Below are 15,069 nucleotides of genomic sequence, written 5' to 3'. Positions count from 1 at the left end.
ATGGATCCAAAATCTTTTCTAAAATTGATCTAAAAAGTGGTTACCATCAGATTTGAATGAATCCTAAAGATGAATAGAAAACTACTTTTAAGACCAAATATGAGCTTTATGAGGGGTTAGTTATGCCTTTTGGCTTGACTAATGTACGCAGCACTTTCATGAGATTGATGAATCATCTTTTTAAGGATTTTCATGGGAAATTTGTGGTGGTTTATTTTTATGATATCTTGATTTATTCTAAAAATCTAGATGAGCATGTGGAACATTTAAAATAAGTTTTTGAAGTTCTTAGAAAGCAACACATGTTTGCTAATCTTAAGAAGTGTACTTTTTGTGTGGACCATGTGGTATTCTTGGGTTTTATGGTTAGTTCTAAGGGAGTTAAAGTTGATCAAGAGAAAATCAAGGCAATCAAAGAATGGCCTAAACCTAACATTGTAACTGAAGTTAGAAGTTTTCATGGGCTTGCTAGTTTTTATAGGAGATTTGTTAGAGATTTTAGCACTGTTGCTACTCCTTTAACTGAAGTTACTAAGAAGGATAAGGTTTTTTCATGGGGAAAAGAACAAGATGATGATTTCAACTAGTTGAAAGAAAAATTATGTTTTGCTCCTCTTTTGCAATTACCTGATTTTTCTAAGTCTTTTGAGGTGGAATGTGATGCCTCTGGAAAAGAAATAGGTGTTGTTTTGAGGCAAGACTCGAAGCCCATTGCATACTTTAGTGAAATACTGAGTGGAGCTACATTGAACTACTCAACTTATGACAAAGAGCTATATGCTTTGGTAAGTGCTTTAGCTACATGGCAACAATATTTGTGGCCAATAGAGTTTGTGGTTAAGACTGATTATGGATCCTTGAATATTTGAAAAGCCAAGGTAAGCTTAATCATCGCCATGAAAAATGGGTTTGAATTCATCGAAACTTTCCCATATGTGATTGCTCACAAGCAAGGAAAAGAGAATGTGGTTGCTGATGCACTTTCAAGAAAGTATGTCTTGATTTCTTCTCTTACTTCTAAATTGTTGGGTTTTGATCAAATCAAGGGACTTTATTCTAATGATTCTGATTTTGGCAAGGCTTTTGCAGAATGTAAGTTGGGTCCTTATGAGAGGTTTAATCTTCAAAATGGGTTCCTTTTTAAGAAAAATAAATTGTATATTCCTAATTGCTCTTTGCGTGAATTATTTGTTAGGGAAGCACATTGTGGTGGACTCATGGGACACTTTGGAGTGCCCAAAACTTTGGATATACTTGTTGAACATTGTTTTTCACCTAGTATGCGAAATGATGTTGAAAAAGTGTGCACTCAATATCTTAAATGTAAACAAGCCAAATCAAAAGTGTTACCACATGGTTTTATACTCCTTTACTTGTCCCTACTTCTCCTTGGATTGATATTTCTATGAATTTTGTGTTAGGATTTCTTAGAACTAAGTATGGTAAGGATAATATATTTGTGGTGGTAGATAGATTTTTAAAAATGGCTCATTTTATTCCATGCTTGAAGACTAATGATGCATTACATATGGCTGATTTATTTGCGAAGGAAATGGTTAAATTACATGGCATACCTAAAACTATCGTTAGTGATAGGGATGCTAAATTTTTAAGTTACTTTTGGAGAGTTCTTTGGGCAAAGTTGGGAAATAAATTGTTATTTTCTACATCTTATCACCCACAAACTTATGGGAAAACTGAAGTAGTTAATAGGACCTTAGGGAATATGTTGAGAGTTGTTTTAAAAGGAAAATTAACTTCTTGGGAAGAACATTTGCCCATGGTAGAGTTTGCCTATAATAGAATTATCCACTCTTCTACTGGTAAGTCTCCTTTTGAAGTTGTTTATGGATTTAATTCCCTCACTCTCCTTGATTTGTTTCCTTTGCCTACTAATGACATTGTTAATCTTGATGGTAGGAATAAGGCTGAAATGATAAAGAAGACTCATGAACGTACAAGGCTTGCAATTGAACGGAAGAATAAACAAACTGCCTTAAGAAGAAATAAGGGGCGAAAATTTATTATTTTTAAGCTTGGAGATTTAGTTTGGGTGTATTTTAGGAAGGAAAGATTTCATGCCAAACGAAAATCCAAATTAGATCCAAGAGGAGATGGATCATTTGAATTCCTTGAAAGAATTGGAGAGAATGCTTACAAACTTGACCGTCCTAGTGAATATCAAGTTAGTGCTAACTTCAATGTTTCTGATCTTTCCTTGTTTGATGCAGACTCGAATTCGAGGACGAATTCTCTTCGAGAAGAGGGAAATGATAGCATCCATGGAAGCTCAACATCATTAAACGAGAAGGATTAAGCTCTAGAAGCTCCAAGAAGGCCCATGACAAGGTCTCAAACAAAGAAATTTCAAGACAAGCTTAATGGGCTTCAATTGGCAATTAAAAAGTGTCTTATAATAGAAGAAGAGCTCCAGCACAAGGAGGATCTTCGGGCCAAGTCTTATAACTATTTGGAGGCCCAAATTAAAGTCCAAGAAAAGATGGAATGAGGCCCAAATATGCCCCAAAAAGAGAAATTTTCAGCAGCCCAAATAAGCCCCAAAAATAGTTTCCAGAATATATATTTAATAGTTGTTTTAATCTATGTTGACTTGCATTGATGTATGTGTATGTTGACTATATTGGTCTTAGTATGGGTAGTATTCTATGCTTCTAGGGAATATAATTCCCATTTATTGAAGTCTTGACTAGCTCCTTCTTTACTACTATATAAAGGGGTGCTTGTCTTTCATGGTAGAGAAGAACATTGAAGATTAATATTATTATTGTGAGTTCTTTTGATCCTTTGTGAACTTTACTTTGAGATTTATCTTGAAACCCTAGCTAGTTCATAGCTTAAGGTAGTAAGATAATTTTCTTTCTTGTGATATCTTTGGTTTCTTTTGATATTCTTCGAAGGCGAATAGTTTCTTTTAGTAGTTGTTGTCGTAAGTTATTCAAAGTAGAAGTCAAGATCTGAATCTAGTTATTGATTAGCTTATCTCTAGTGAAGGCAATTAGTTTCATAACAAACTTGTTGTCATTAGGATCTTGTCAAAATCTAGATAAACTCGGGGTTCTTGGATATTTTCTTGAACTTTCACATATCTAGTTTATTTTTCTTGCTTTTCTCTATTCAATTGCATTTCTTTACTGCTTATGCATTTCTTCAACTTATTTTCTTTAAGTTCTTGGATCTCCCAACCTTTGTGTTATCAATTTGTCCAGGTTAGAAACTCGAAATCATGTAGCTGAGTGAGATGTCTTTCGGGAAACCTTTCCTGATGAGCAATTATTGGCTATTACTTGTGGGGAGATGTCATAGTATGCGGATTATGTGAATTATCTGGCAAGTAGAGAAATGTCACCTAGCCTCATGCTAAAAAATAATTTCTTGCGAGATGTGAAATCATATGTGTGGGATGAGCCGGTTTTTGTTCAAGTCACGTGTCGATTAGTTGATGAGAAGATGTGTGCCCGAGTCTGAGCTAAATGATATTCTATATGACTGTCATGCATCGCCTTATGGTGGTCACCATGCGGGTGACAAAACGGCAACAAAGGTATTGCAATCTGGTTTCTAATGGCCTAGGTTGTTCAAGGATTCCTATGAGTTCGTGAAGAAGTGTGACAGGTGTCAGAGAACGGAAACAATTACAAGAAGGCATGAGATGCCATTGCATGGTATTATGGAGGTTGAAATTTTTGATGTGTGGGGAATTGACTTCATGGGTCTGTTTCCCTCTTCCAATAGGTACAAATACATTTTGGCGGCCATTGACTATGTGTCGAAGTGGGTGGAGGCCATTGCTATTCCTACCAATGATGCAAAGGTTGTGGTGAACTTCGTAAAAAAGCATATCTTTTCAAAGTTCGGCACCCCGAGAGTGTTGATAAGTGATGGGGCCACTGATTTATGTAACAAGTTGTTGGATAATCTCTTAGCGAAATACGAGGTCAAACATAAGGTTGCGACCGCCTATCATCCTCAGATTAGTGGTCAAGTTAAGGTGTCAAATACAGAGATAAATCAAATTCTTGAGAAAACAGTTAGTGTAAGTAGAAAAGATTGGACTGCAAAGTTTAATGAAGCTCTATGGGCATATCGAACTTCTTACAAAACCCCAATCGGAGCCTCCCCTTTCAAGTTGGTTTATGGGAATGTATGCCATTTACCGGTGGAACTTGAACACAAGGCCTATTGGGCGATAAAGAAGTTGAACCTTGATGCAAAATTGGTGGGTGAAAAATGGTTATTACAGTTGAAAGAGCTTGATGAGTTTTGCTTGCACTCATATGAGAATTCCAAGTTGTACAAAGAATAGACCAACTGTTAGCATGATAAGCATATTCAAAATCGTGAGTTCGAGCCGGGCCAACTGGTTCTCTTGTTCAATTAGAGATTGAGAATCTTTCCGGGGAAGTTTAAATCGAGATAGTCGGGCCATTTGATGTAGAATGAATCACTCCACATGGTGCATTGAGTTATGAGTCTTAGATGGCGAGAGAACGTTCTTAGTGCACGTACAAAGAGTAAAGCACTACTATGGAGGTGACTTTAATCGTCAGATATCGAAGGTGATACTCGCCAATGATTAGGCGAGAGTCTGCATTGTGTCGTGATGTTAAATCAGGGGTTTCATGAGAGACAACCCATGGTGATGTTGTAATCACCACGCCATGACGTTAACCTAGGCACGTATTTGGGAGACAAGTAATTCTTAGAATAGTTTAGCTTCATTTTATTTTTGTTTTTGATTTTGGGGCACTAATAAATTGGTCTACATAAATTTAGGTTGGTTGCATAGATGCGGGCGCGATACAATTCTAATAATCTGATCGAGAGCAAAAGCGGGAGTTGAAAATAATTAAAAGAGTCAAAAACAAAGTGAAAATTCATAAAATTGCGCCTCGGAGAGTTCCTAGCGAGGTCTAAACCTCGCCATAAAGATGGCTTGGAAAGTCCAGGCAAGAGAAGTTGCTCGTTCTAAGCCTCGCGACACCAGCCCTACTCCGCGCCCCAGGCCTGGCGACGTACTTCCAGGAGCATGCTTCTTCTTACGTTACACCAGGCGTCACGCCCCTATTTACTCGCATTAAGTTTTCTGTCGCTTGGCCTAGTGCACGCTCTTCCTCGAGTCTAGCCTTGCGGTGCTAGTAAGTCTTCTTTCTCTTTCTCTTCTTTTTCTTTAAAAAACATATGCACACACATTAAACCCCCATGCCCATCCCCTCTTCCCTATGCTTACAAAACACCATCAGACCCCAAAAACATTCCTCCCTCTCTTTCTCAAGAAGCCTAACCTCTCTTCAAAACACACACAAATCACAAAACCTCCTCCCACTACACACTAATTCAACATCACTCATCATCTCTTCAATATCTAAGGTATGATATCTTCTCTCTCTCTCTCTCTCTCTCTCTCTCTCTCTCTCTCTCTCTCTCTCTCTCTCTCTCTCTCTCTCTCCCTCTCTTCTATTTTGGATTACTGGAAGTAGATGAATACATGCAAACTTTGTGAATGTTGTTAATGGTGGAATGTGCAAAACTTGTCCCAACCCCTTGAACCCCTTAATATTGGTAGTGTTCACACTCAATCTCCAAGCCGATTTTGGATGGTGGGGCAATCCCTCATCCACACAATCACTTCCATAGCACTAGTGCGCGCCAAATGTTCGCCAAAATGCCTCAAAGGCAATCTTTGTCCCAATTGGATCTCGAGTCTCTAGGATTGATACACTATCATTATGTAAGTGTGGGGTGGCTCACCAAAGCCAGGAGATGTGGTTAAATTATGGTGATTGTATTGTATTTCCATGTGAAACTAGTTGGCTTGAAGCTATAATCATGCTTAAATCCGCAAGGCGAAATGTGAGTAGCCTCGATTTGCTTGAACATCGTGTGCTAAATTCGTAAGTATGGGGTCGTTAGGACCAATTTCTTCTTTGCTTCATGTCTCTACAAGTTGATTAATGGTGTTATTTGCAGGTACAAAATGGTCCGTCCAAAGCCAAGTGCACAACCTATGGAAAAAGGTAAGGACAAGGCCACATCCCTCACCAAGGGAAAGAAATCTTCTGCACCGGCACCTAAGAAGCGGAACCAAGGAGAGGCTACCTCTAGTAGTCAACCTAAAGGATTGTAGTGATTGCGGCTATGGTAGCGTCATGACCCAGGCCTAGGGGTGAGCACAAATATGGGCTTAAGAGCATACCCCTATCAGCCAAGCAGTGGTGTAAAATTTGTCGACCAAGGCATATGCATCCAGACTTAGGGGTGGAGAAGCACCAGTTGAGATCTAAGCATCCGGCGATTTGGAAAGCTATTCATGATTTGACGTTAAGCTATTTCTTTAGGAATTCGGGTAACATCAATGTGAGATTAGTCCGTGAGTTATATGCTAGATGGGATCCAGAAAATGAGGAGCAGTTAGTGCCAATTCGGGGGAGGTTGATAGATATCTCTGCTTCTGCTTTTGTGCTCACTTTGGGGGCACTTGATGTTCCATATGATCCCTTGGAAAACTTCATTGCCCGACCAACTTATCGAGATCTTCGCCACACATTGTGCGGTTCAGTTCTGTTGCTGCTTAGGTCTTTGATAAGAGGACTCACCGCCATATAAAGTTCTCAAAGAAGAAGTTGAAACCGGTAACTAAAGTGTGATTGTGGTTGATCAATTATCGGTTATTGCTATGTAATCACGACACCCATATTGGGCATGAGGGAATATGTTTGTTGTACTTCTTGATGACGGGCCAAAAGGTAAATATGGGTCATTTGATACGCCACCAGATGGTGCAAGTGAGGAAAAGTAAGAAGGTGGACAGATTGTTTTTTGGAAATATGTTGACATAATACCTGAGTAAGGAAAAGATAGATGAGGAGTCGAAATTTGACATGATCATTCCCGCAACACTTCGGGGGACCGACATTACTAGCATACGGGATAAGGATGATGATGATGGGTCTGTGCTAACCGATTCTGAGCGTTAGGCTCGTGATGATAGCTTCATGGTCCACTTCGACATTACTAGCATACAGGATAAGGATGATGATGATGGGTCTGTGTTGACCGATTCTGAGCGTCAGGCTCGTGATGATAGTTTCATGGTCCACTTCTTTGGGATGCTCGACCTGCAATTATAGATTGGTGGGTGGTTGACTACTCCAGAGAGGCGAGCAAACTTGAATGAGTGTTATCCGCTCAATGTTCATGCTGAGCATTTGGTTGGGATTGGTGAGGGCCAGAGGTTACTTGAGGATGAAGATATGAAAACCCCTAAGCATTCCGAGCCCGAGCCAGAACATCCTGAGGAGAAGGCCTATGACGGTAATGAGGATGATACTAGAGTTGATGATGATGAGGACTGGGCGGCGGCTGAGAGAGCCTTCTATGATGAGGAGCATGACGAGGAGTGACCAGGGAATTTCTTTACCATCCTTCTTGCTTTTATTTGATTATATATGCACTGAGAATATTGCATGGCTTAAGTGTGGGGTGGGGGATTCTCTTTTATTTGTAAATAGTAAATTAGTATCGTTTAGCTTCTTATTTTCATTTTTTTAGTAGTCTAACTTTAGATTAGATTTTTGTTTTGTTGGTGTTTGCTTAAATAGATAATAACAGGACAAGACAAAAAATATATTAGTGTAGTATTCTTAGTTTATTTTTTTTAACTAGCAAATTATCTACTAGGCGGGCTGCCTAGTAGCTATTTTTCTTCTTAGTTTATATTTGTATTACTTTAATTTAAAAAATACAGAAAATCAGAAAAAAAAATTAGAAAATATTGGACGTTTCCCGACGATGGATCTCCTAGACAGTTTTCTTGAGGGTTTAAAGGCTAAACAAAAATACAAAATTTTGAAAAATAGAAAAATCCAAAAATATATCTTTTTTTTAGGTAGTAATAATCTCTCGTGGTTTTTCTTAGTGCCTCGGTTCTTTTTCATGGGATGTAGTTTGATCCGGGTAGTAGTTTTTTTTATTTTTAGAATAATTAGGATGTAGGAATAAAAGGATGGAGAATGATGAGATTTTCATGTGTTGTTTAACATGTTTGATAGTAGCATATTTAGGCTTTGGCATGTATAGTAACTTTTCTATATTTTAAAAATTGTCACGATGCCTTGATAAATTGGATAGCATGTGTATTGACGCTTATGTCTCATATTCTTGACTTATATTTACTTTGTGCTTAATGCTTAATATTTGTGGCTCCGTAAATATTTGCATTAGTTTGAGAGCCGGAATTGGACCGTCCTTAGTGAGTCATGTGTCACGTGTGAAGTGAGATTTTTGTGTAGTTCATGCTATTGTATTTGAGTCTAGAACTTGCTCGGCATGTGAATTGAGCCGAAATTTTTGGCGATGCTTGATTTAAAAAATGATTGTAGACTTTCTTTGATCTTCATGAGCATAATGCTTAGAACAAATATAAATTATATCTAGTTAACCCTTTTGAGTCTATAGACTTTTATTTGACACCCACATTACAAGTCTATATCCCTTTTGTTCTTAATTGACATTATTTTGATTCTTTTATCTCTTAAAGTACTTAACTTATAAATTGAGCGCTAGAAGAAGTAAAAGGAAACTTGATGGCTTTTGAGTGGAACCAATAAAAAAAATAAAGGTGTACTTGTGTTTAAAAAATACACCACTAGCGAAAATTGTAGAAGAAAATATTGTAGTTGAAAAAAAAATAAGATCAAGAAAAGATATGTAAATAAATAAATTGACATCTTGACTTGCTAGTGAGTGTGAGTTAAAGTAGTGCTTAACGAATGTCTTTGGGGTGATTTTATTTGTGAAATTGAAGTTGGGATTGAAAAAATATGCATTTAAAGCTAATTTTGTGATATGTTAAAGTGCTTAGGAGGGTTAGTCACTATTCCTAAATATATCCTACTGTCCCTTAGCCCACATTACAACCATGAAAAAGTCCTAATTGATTTTCAATCGAGCGAGCCTAAATTAGTAGAGGTTTACATAAAGGGCAAGTATATGGTACATGTTACATGCATGTGACTTCATTATGAGTGTGAGCAATTTCTTTGATATATGGGAGTCCTTAAACTATATTTGATCATGAGATTCGAATGTGTGGATTTTACTTGTTCTCTTTGATCTTGTTGCGAGGGCACATGGTTTCACAAGGGATAGGCAATGTTATTAGACTTCTCTATGATGTTGGGTGTTCAAGTCATGAGTGCATTGTGACATTGAGTCAGTTTTTTTAGGCTGAAATTATTGAGCATGTTGTCATTGTTTTTTGAATATTTTTTAAGTATGGCATAAGTTAAAGGGAAGTGTGTATTGAGTGTAAATGCTAGAGTCTAATTGTTGCTAACTACCATAGTCATAGGTGTGGTGTGCTTCGGATATTTTAAATCTAAAGTGCTCAAGGTTAGTGTAAATTTGGTTTACTCGAGGACGAACAATGTTTAAGTGTGGGTGATTATGTTTGGCTATAATTTTATATTTTTAGTACATTACTTGCCTTATATTTTGGTGCTTTAATGATTAATTGTGCGACTTTTGAGCTTAATTATATTGTTTTATGTGTAGGATCTTTGGAATATGAAGACGAGTAAAGATTGCACAAAAAACGTGACAAAAGTACAAGAAAAGAGCACGAAAAGATGAAGAATCCAAGCTAGGCGACGCCTGGCTTAAGGCGACCCAAACCTCGCACTAGGCCTGGTCTCACGAGGCTCCAGGCTCGCGTTAAATCTGGCCTCGCGAGATCAGGCGCCCAGTGCCCTCAGTCCACGAATTACCAATTTTTCAACCCGATTTTGGATTTGGAGACTCCAACCCTAGCCTGTAAATACTTCCTAAACGTGTTTAGTAAGGGTGGGACATTATTTGGGGGCAAAAACACATTGTGGAAAAACTTCGGAGGGAATAATCATAAAGTTTTTCATCCCTTCATCGTTTCGTTGTAATTTGTTTATGAAAAATACTTGGATAATTGTTACTACAAACATGAGTAGCTAAGCACTCTAGTTTCTAGGGTTGTGGTCTACATGATTATTGGCGTTTATTAATTACATCATCATTAATTCGAATTATCATCTCGTGGTTGTTTCTTTAATTCTAGTTTTAACTTATGAATTATTGTACCTACCGATTCACCCTACTCTTTATGCTATGCTTGGAAAAGACATGTTTAGATTAGAGTAGAATTAAAGAAAGCTTATTTCTGAACCCGTGTCACGGGGAAAGATTTCGTGATTAGGATAGGGATATACCTAACAATCTTGCTTGGTTGAATATTGTGTTTTATTCGTTCATGATAGATTCAATACCATAGGAATATAGGATTGATATATTTTGGATAGATGAATAGTAGTATGAAAATATGCTATTTATATAAACGATTTGATCAACTAGCAATAATAAATAATTCGGATTAACAAGTGTAAACCGACCACAACTCCGAATTTGTCACCTCCTCGGATTAAAATCCAAACAACAAACTCTAGCGTTCTTGTTACTTTAGTTGATTAAAATCCAAACAACAAACTCTAGCGTTCTTGTTAATTTAGTTGATTACTTTGCAATAGTAGATTTATAGAAAATAACATTTTGATTATCTTGGACAGTTAATTAGTTTGAATTAGCCTAGTTAACAATTATTCTAAGTCTCTATGTGTTTGACATCTAACTTTCGAATCACTTTATTACTTGATGACGGCGTATACTTGCGTGTACTTGGGGAAGCAACAGTCCCATCCCATAATAAGTGAAACAACCCCACGTACAAAGCATAAAATCACTGAGTGATTTTTCTTTTTCTTTTTTCTTTTTTCTTTTTGGGCCTGGCTCACTAAATGAAAGATCAATTTCTGAAGTCAGACTCCCAACAAAGCCAAAATAATTGAGTAAAGATGGACATAACATAATTGAGAGAGCAAATAGAACAACTATATCGATAATTTAATTGGGAACTGGAACAATAATATAATGATAATTTAATTGAGAAAGCAAATACTAGAACAATAACTATGTGAGCTTACTAGACGGTACTGGTACTGTAATGTTCAACGTGGGCTTTGAATGCTGAAAGCAAGGGACGGGGCCCATTTGAAATTGACCAATTTGGACTGACATTGGACTTTTGGTAATTTAAGATGCCAGTTGAAAATGTCAAAGGGCGATATAATTTTCCCTTTTTTAAAAAGAAAACATAAAGGTATGTTTTATAGAGCGGTGGTCAGACCGGCTATGTTGTATGAGGCTCAGTGTTGGCCAGTCAAGAGCTCCCACGTCCAGAAAATGAAGGTAGCAGAGATGAGGATGTTGAGATAGATGTGCGGGCACACCAGATTAGATAAGATTAGGAATGAAGTTATTCGGGACAAGGTGGGTGTGACCCCCTAATGAGGACAAGATGTGAGAAGCACGCTTAGATGGTTTGGACGTGTCAGGAGGAGAAGTACAGATGCCCCGAAAAGGAGGTGTGAGAGGTTGACATTGGAGGGCCTTAGGAGAGGTAGAGGTAGGCCGAAGATGTCACGATCCAAATCCACGTGACCGGCACCCGACACACTATCCGATCTGAGCGAACCAACCCATATGATGCGCCCAAACCATATGCATGAAAACCAATTTAACTACGGAAGCTCTTGGAAATTTTTACATATTTTCAAGTTAAACAATGGAATATTTTTCCAATTCAACAATACATGAAGCTTCTCATAATCATAACAATGAGACTAGGTAGAATAAGTAACTTTTCATGTATGTCATGTACAACGCCATTACTATAACTTTTTACAACTATCAATGGAACCTTTATACCAAAGAATAGAATTAAACACTTGGGCTAATACCCGACTAGCATAAATTAAGAAAATAACATGATAGCTACCACGAAATAGGAATGGTGCCTCACCATATACCTCAGAAAGAGAGTCATCCTAGCCCTGACTGCATGCCACGTATCATACCTCATCCTGAAACATGTAAAATAAGTGAAGCCCTGGATGGGGGGCCCTAAGGGCTGAGTACACCACAGCGGTACTCAATAAAGGACATAGACTCTCTCTAACTCAAGTTCCTTGGACAAGATTTTACAAAAACTATGCAACCAATATTGGACATAAAGTGATAAGCAGTTATATAAATCATGCTATTTATCATTTTAAATAAAAGACAAGTGAAATGCAAGCCATGCTATAAAGTTTTAGAATACCTCTATCAACCCAAGATTTTAATAGAAATCATATAACCATTTCAATCTCATTAATTCATCAAAATCATTTTCGGCTCCTTAGGCCTTAATATAAGAAAGTTCTCTTTTTCCTTTCACCGGGAGTACTATACCGACACCGACATAATGAACAACTACTAGGTGATCATCCTAGTAATAAGTATTTGACCCTACTTGTATGGGCGGCTTCCCGTATTGCAGTACGAGTCGACTTAACCTCATTACTATAAGTAATGATCATCTGCCCTCTCAATAGGAGACTTCATCCTACAAACCTCGGCGTTTCCTTGGAATGTGTCCCTACACTGGCACGTGTAGTTTCATGGTAATGAACTCAACATTCGAACCGATCTCGGTGGTCTCCACTAGTAACTCCCACAATATTTAATATTTAAAAAAATAGATTCATAGCATAATTGCCTCAAGGGATCTATTTTTATCAAATCATGGTTTTCATAGCCAATCTAAATCATTTGAACCAAATCAAATGAATATCCTTTTTCATGTTAAAGCATTTACCAATTAACATCAATCTAAAGCTACAACAAGTACTTCCTTTGTTGTAATTTCAAAAGATAAACTTTTTCATGAAAACATATATTTAGCACTCAAGCATTTTATACTCTTATCAACAAATAAGTTTTAATAAAACTTAAAAAAAATTCTTTAAGTGTCATTTTGCCAACAAGTTTTTAAAATTATTTTTTTATAAAATGACATGACACTTCATAAGCAACAATTTAGAAGCACATGGTGACATATTTCCCTCTTGTCCCCACAAGTATGGATGCACATTTACAACTAATACAATATATCAACTTAAGACATGCTTTTAAAGAGAATCCCTCAAGAAGAGTAGGTCTTAATCAACTTACCTCAACCTCCAAGCTCCAAAAATACTACAATTCTCCAATTGATTAAAATGTCAAAATATCCTCGGACAAGATTTTATAAAAACTATGCAACCAATATTGAACATAAAATGATAAACAGTTATATAAATCATGCTCTTTATCATTTTAAATAAAAGACAAGTGAAATATAAGCCATGCTATAGAGTTTTAGAACATCTCTATCAACCCTAGATTTTAATAGAAATTATATAAAACCATTTCAATCTCATTAAGTCATCGAAATCATTTTCGGCTCCATAGGCCTAAACATAAGAAAGTTTTCTTTTTCCTTTTACCGGGAGTATTATACCGACACCGACATAGTGAACAATTACTAGGTGATCATACTAGCATCAAGTATTTGACCCTACTTGTCTGGTCGGCTTCCTGTAATGTCATACGAGTCGACTTAACCTCTTTACTTTAAGTAATGATCATCTGCCCTCTCAATGGGGGACTTTATCCCACAAACCTCGACTTTGCCTTGGAATGTTTCCCTACACCGGCACATGTAGTTTCATGGTAACAAACTCAACATTCGAACCAATCTCGGTGGTCTTCACTAGTAACTCCTAAAATATTTGACATATCAAAAGTAGATTCATAGTATAATTGCCTCAAAGGATTTATTTTTATCAAATTATGATTTTCATAGCCAATCTAAACTATTTGAACAAAATCAAATGAATATCCTTTTTCATGTTAAAGCCTTTACCAATTAACATCAATCTAAAGATACAACAAGTGATTCCTTTGTTGTAATTTCAAAAGATAAACTTTTTCACTAAAACATATATTTAGCACTCAAGCATTTTATACTCTTATCAACAAATAAATTTTAATAAAACTTATAAGAATTTTCTAAAGTGTCATTTTGCCAACAAGTTTTAAAAACAAAATTTTTATAAAATTATATGACACTTCATAAGCAACAATTTAGAAATACATGGTGACATCTTTCCCGCTTGTCCCTACAAGTATAGATGCACATTTACAAATAATATAATATATCAACTTAAGACGTGATTTTAAAGAGAATCCCTCAAGAAGAGTAAGTCTTAATCAATTTGCCTCAACCTTCAAGCTCCAAAAATACTACAATGCTCCAATTGATTAAAATGACCAAATATCGTCTATAATTCAGTATCTACTATTAGATATCCCAACTACATCAAAATAAATACGAAAATATTCATAAATATCCATTTAGACTTCACAATTCGGCAACAAGCCTATAACCATCTCAAATTATCCAATAGGCTCACCCATTAGCATATTCAATTCTATTCTTATTATTTAATACTCATTTGGAGTTATTACTAACACTATGTTAATTATCCAATATCATCAAGTCACTATTCATTGTCTTCTCCAACAAAACCCTAGGTTCAAGAACTAGTGTTGCGTCTTGTCCAAATGGTAATTCCCTATTCAATTCGTTCATCAATTAAGTTATCAAGTCAATTAGAATCATTAGAAAATCAAAACAATTTTATTTATATCAATTCATCACTATTCATCTTCTTCTTTGCCCAAAATATCATTTTCAAGGCTCACCCTTAGGGTTCATACAATATCCCATTATAATTTCAAATAAAACTTATAAAGATACTACCCACACTCCAATATAACATATATATGAAGCTCAAATAAAGGGATTACCTCTTGGTGGAAGAATCTCACTTTTTCTCTTTTTGATATTCTTGAAGATTCAACCAATTTTCTATAAATTTGATCCATAATATTGTTATTGTTATCACTAAATGATGTAATATAATCATCCTTGTACCAAAATAACTTACCTTGAAGTGTATCCATGGTGAAAGAGCTCCTTCTTCTCTCTAGAAATCAATTCCAAGTTGAAGAACTAACTTTTTCTCTCTCTAAACCCCTTATTTCTACATTTTAAAAATAGTTTTGATGGGTGCGTAGGCTACGCACAAAGGGTACACA

The 15,069-nt window shown here is 36.4% G+C and overlaps 1 long non-coding RNA gene across 1 annotated transcript; it reads left to right on the top strand.

The window, feature by feature from the left end:
• The first annotated feature begins 957 nt into the window (after positions 1-957).
• On the top strand, positions 958-2,700 carry LOC138896659 (uncharacterized). Its single transcript, XR_011410043.1, has 2 exons — positions 958-1,092; positions 2,232-2,700. It is a non-coding gene; the product is annotated as an uncharacterized lncRNA (long non-coding RNA).
• Positions 2,701-15,069: the final 12,369 nt, after the last annotated feature.

Source organism: Nicotiana tomentosiformis, chromosome 8 (genome assembly GCF_000390325.3).
Source record: "Nicotiana tomentosiformis chromosome 8, ASM39032v3, whole genome shotgun sequence".
NCBI classification, from domain to species: domain Eukaryota; kingdom Viridiplantae; phylum Streptophyta; class Magnoliopsida; order Solanales; family Solanaceae; genus Nicotiana; species Nicotiana tomentosiformis.
Note: the sequence above shows the minus strand (reverse complement) of the source record. Positions and strands in the feature narration are given on the sequence as shown.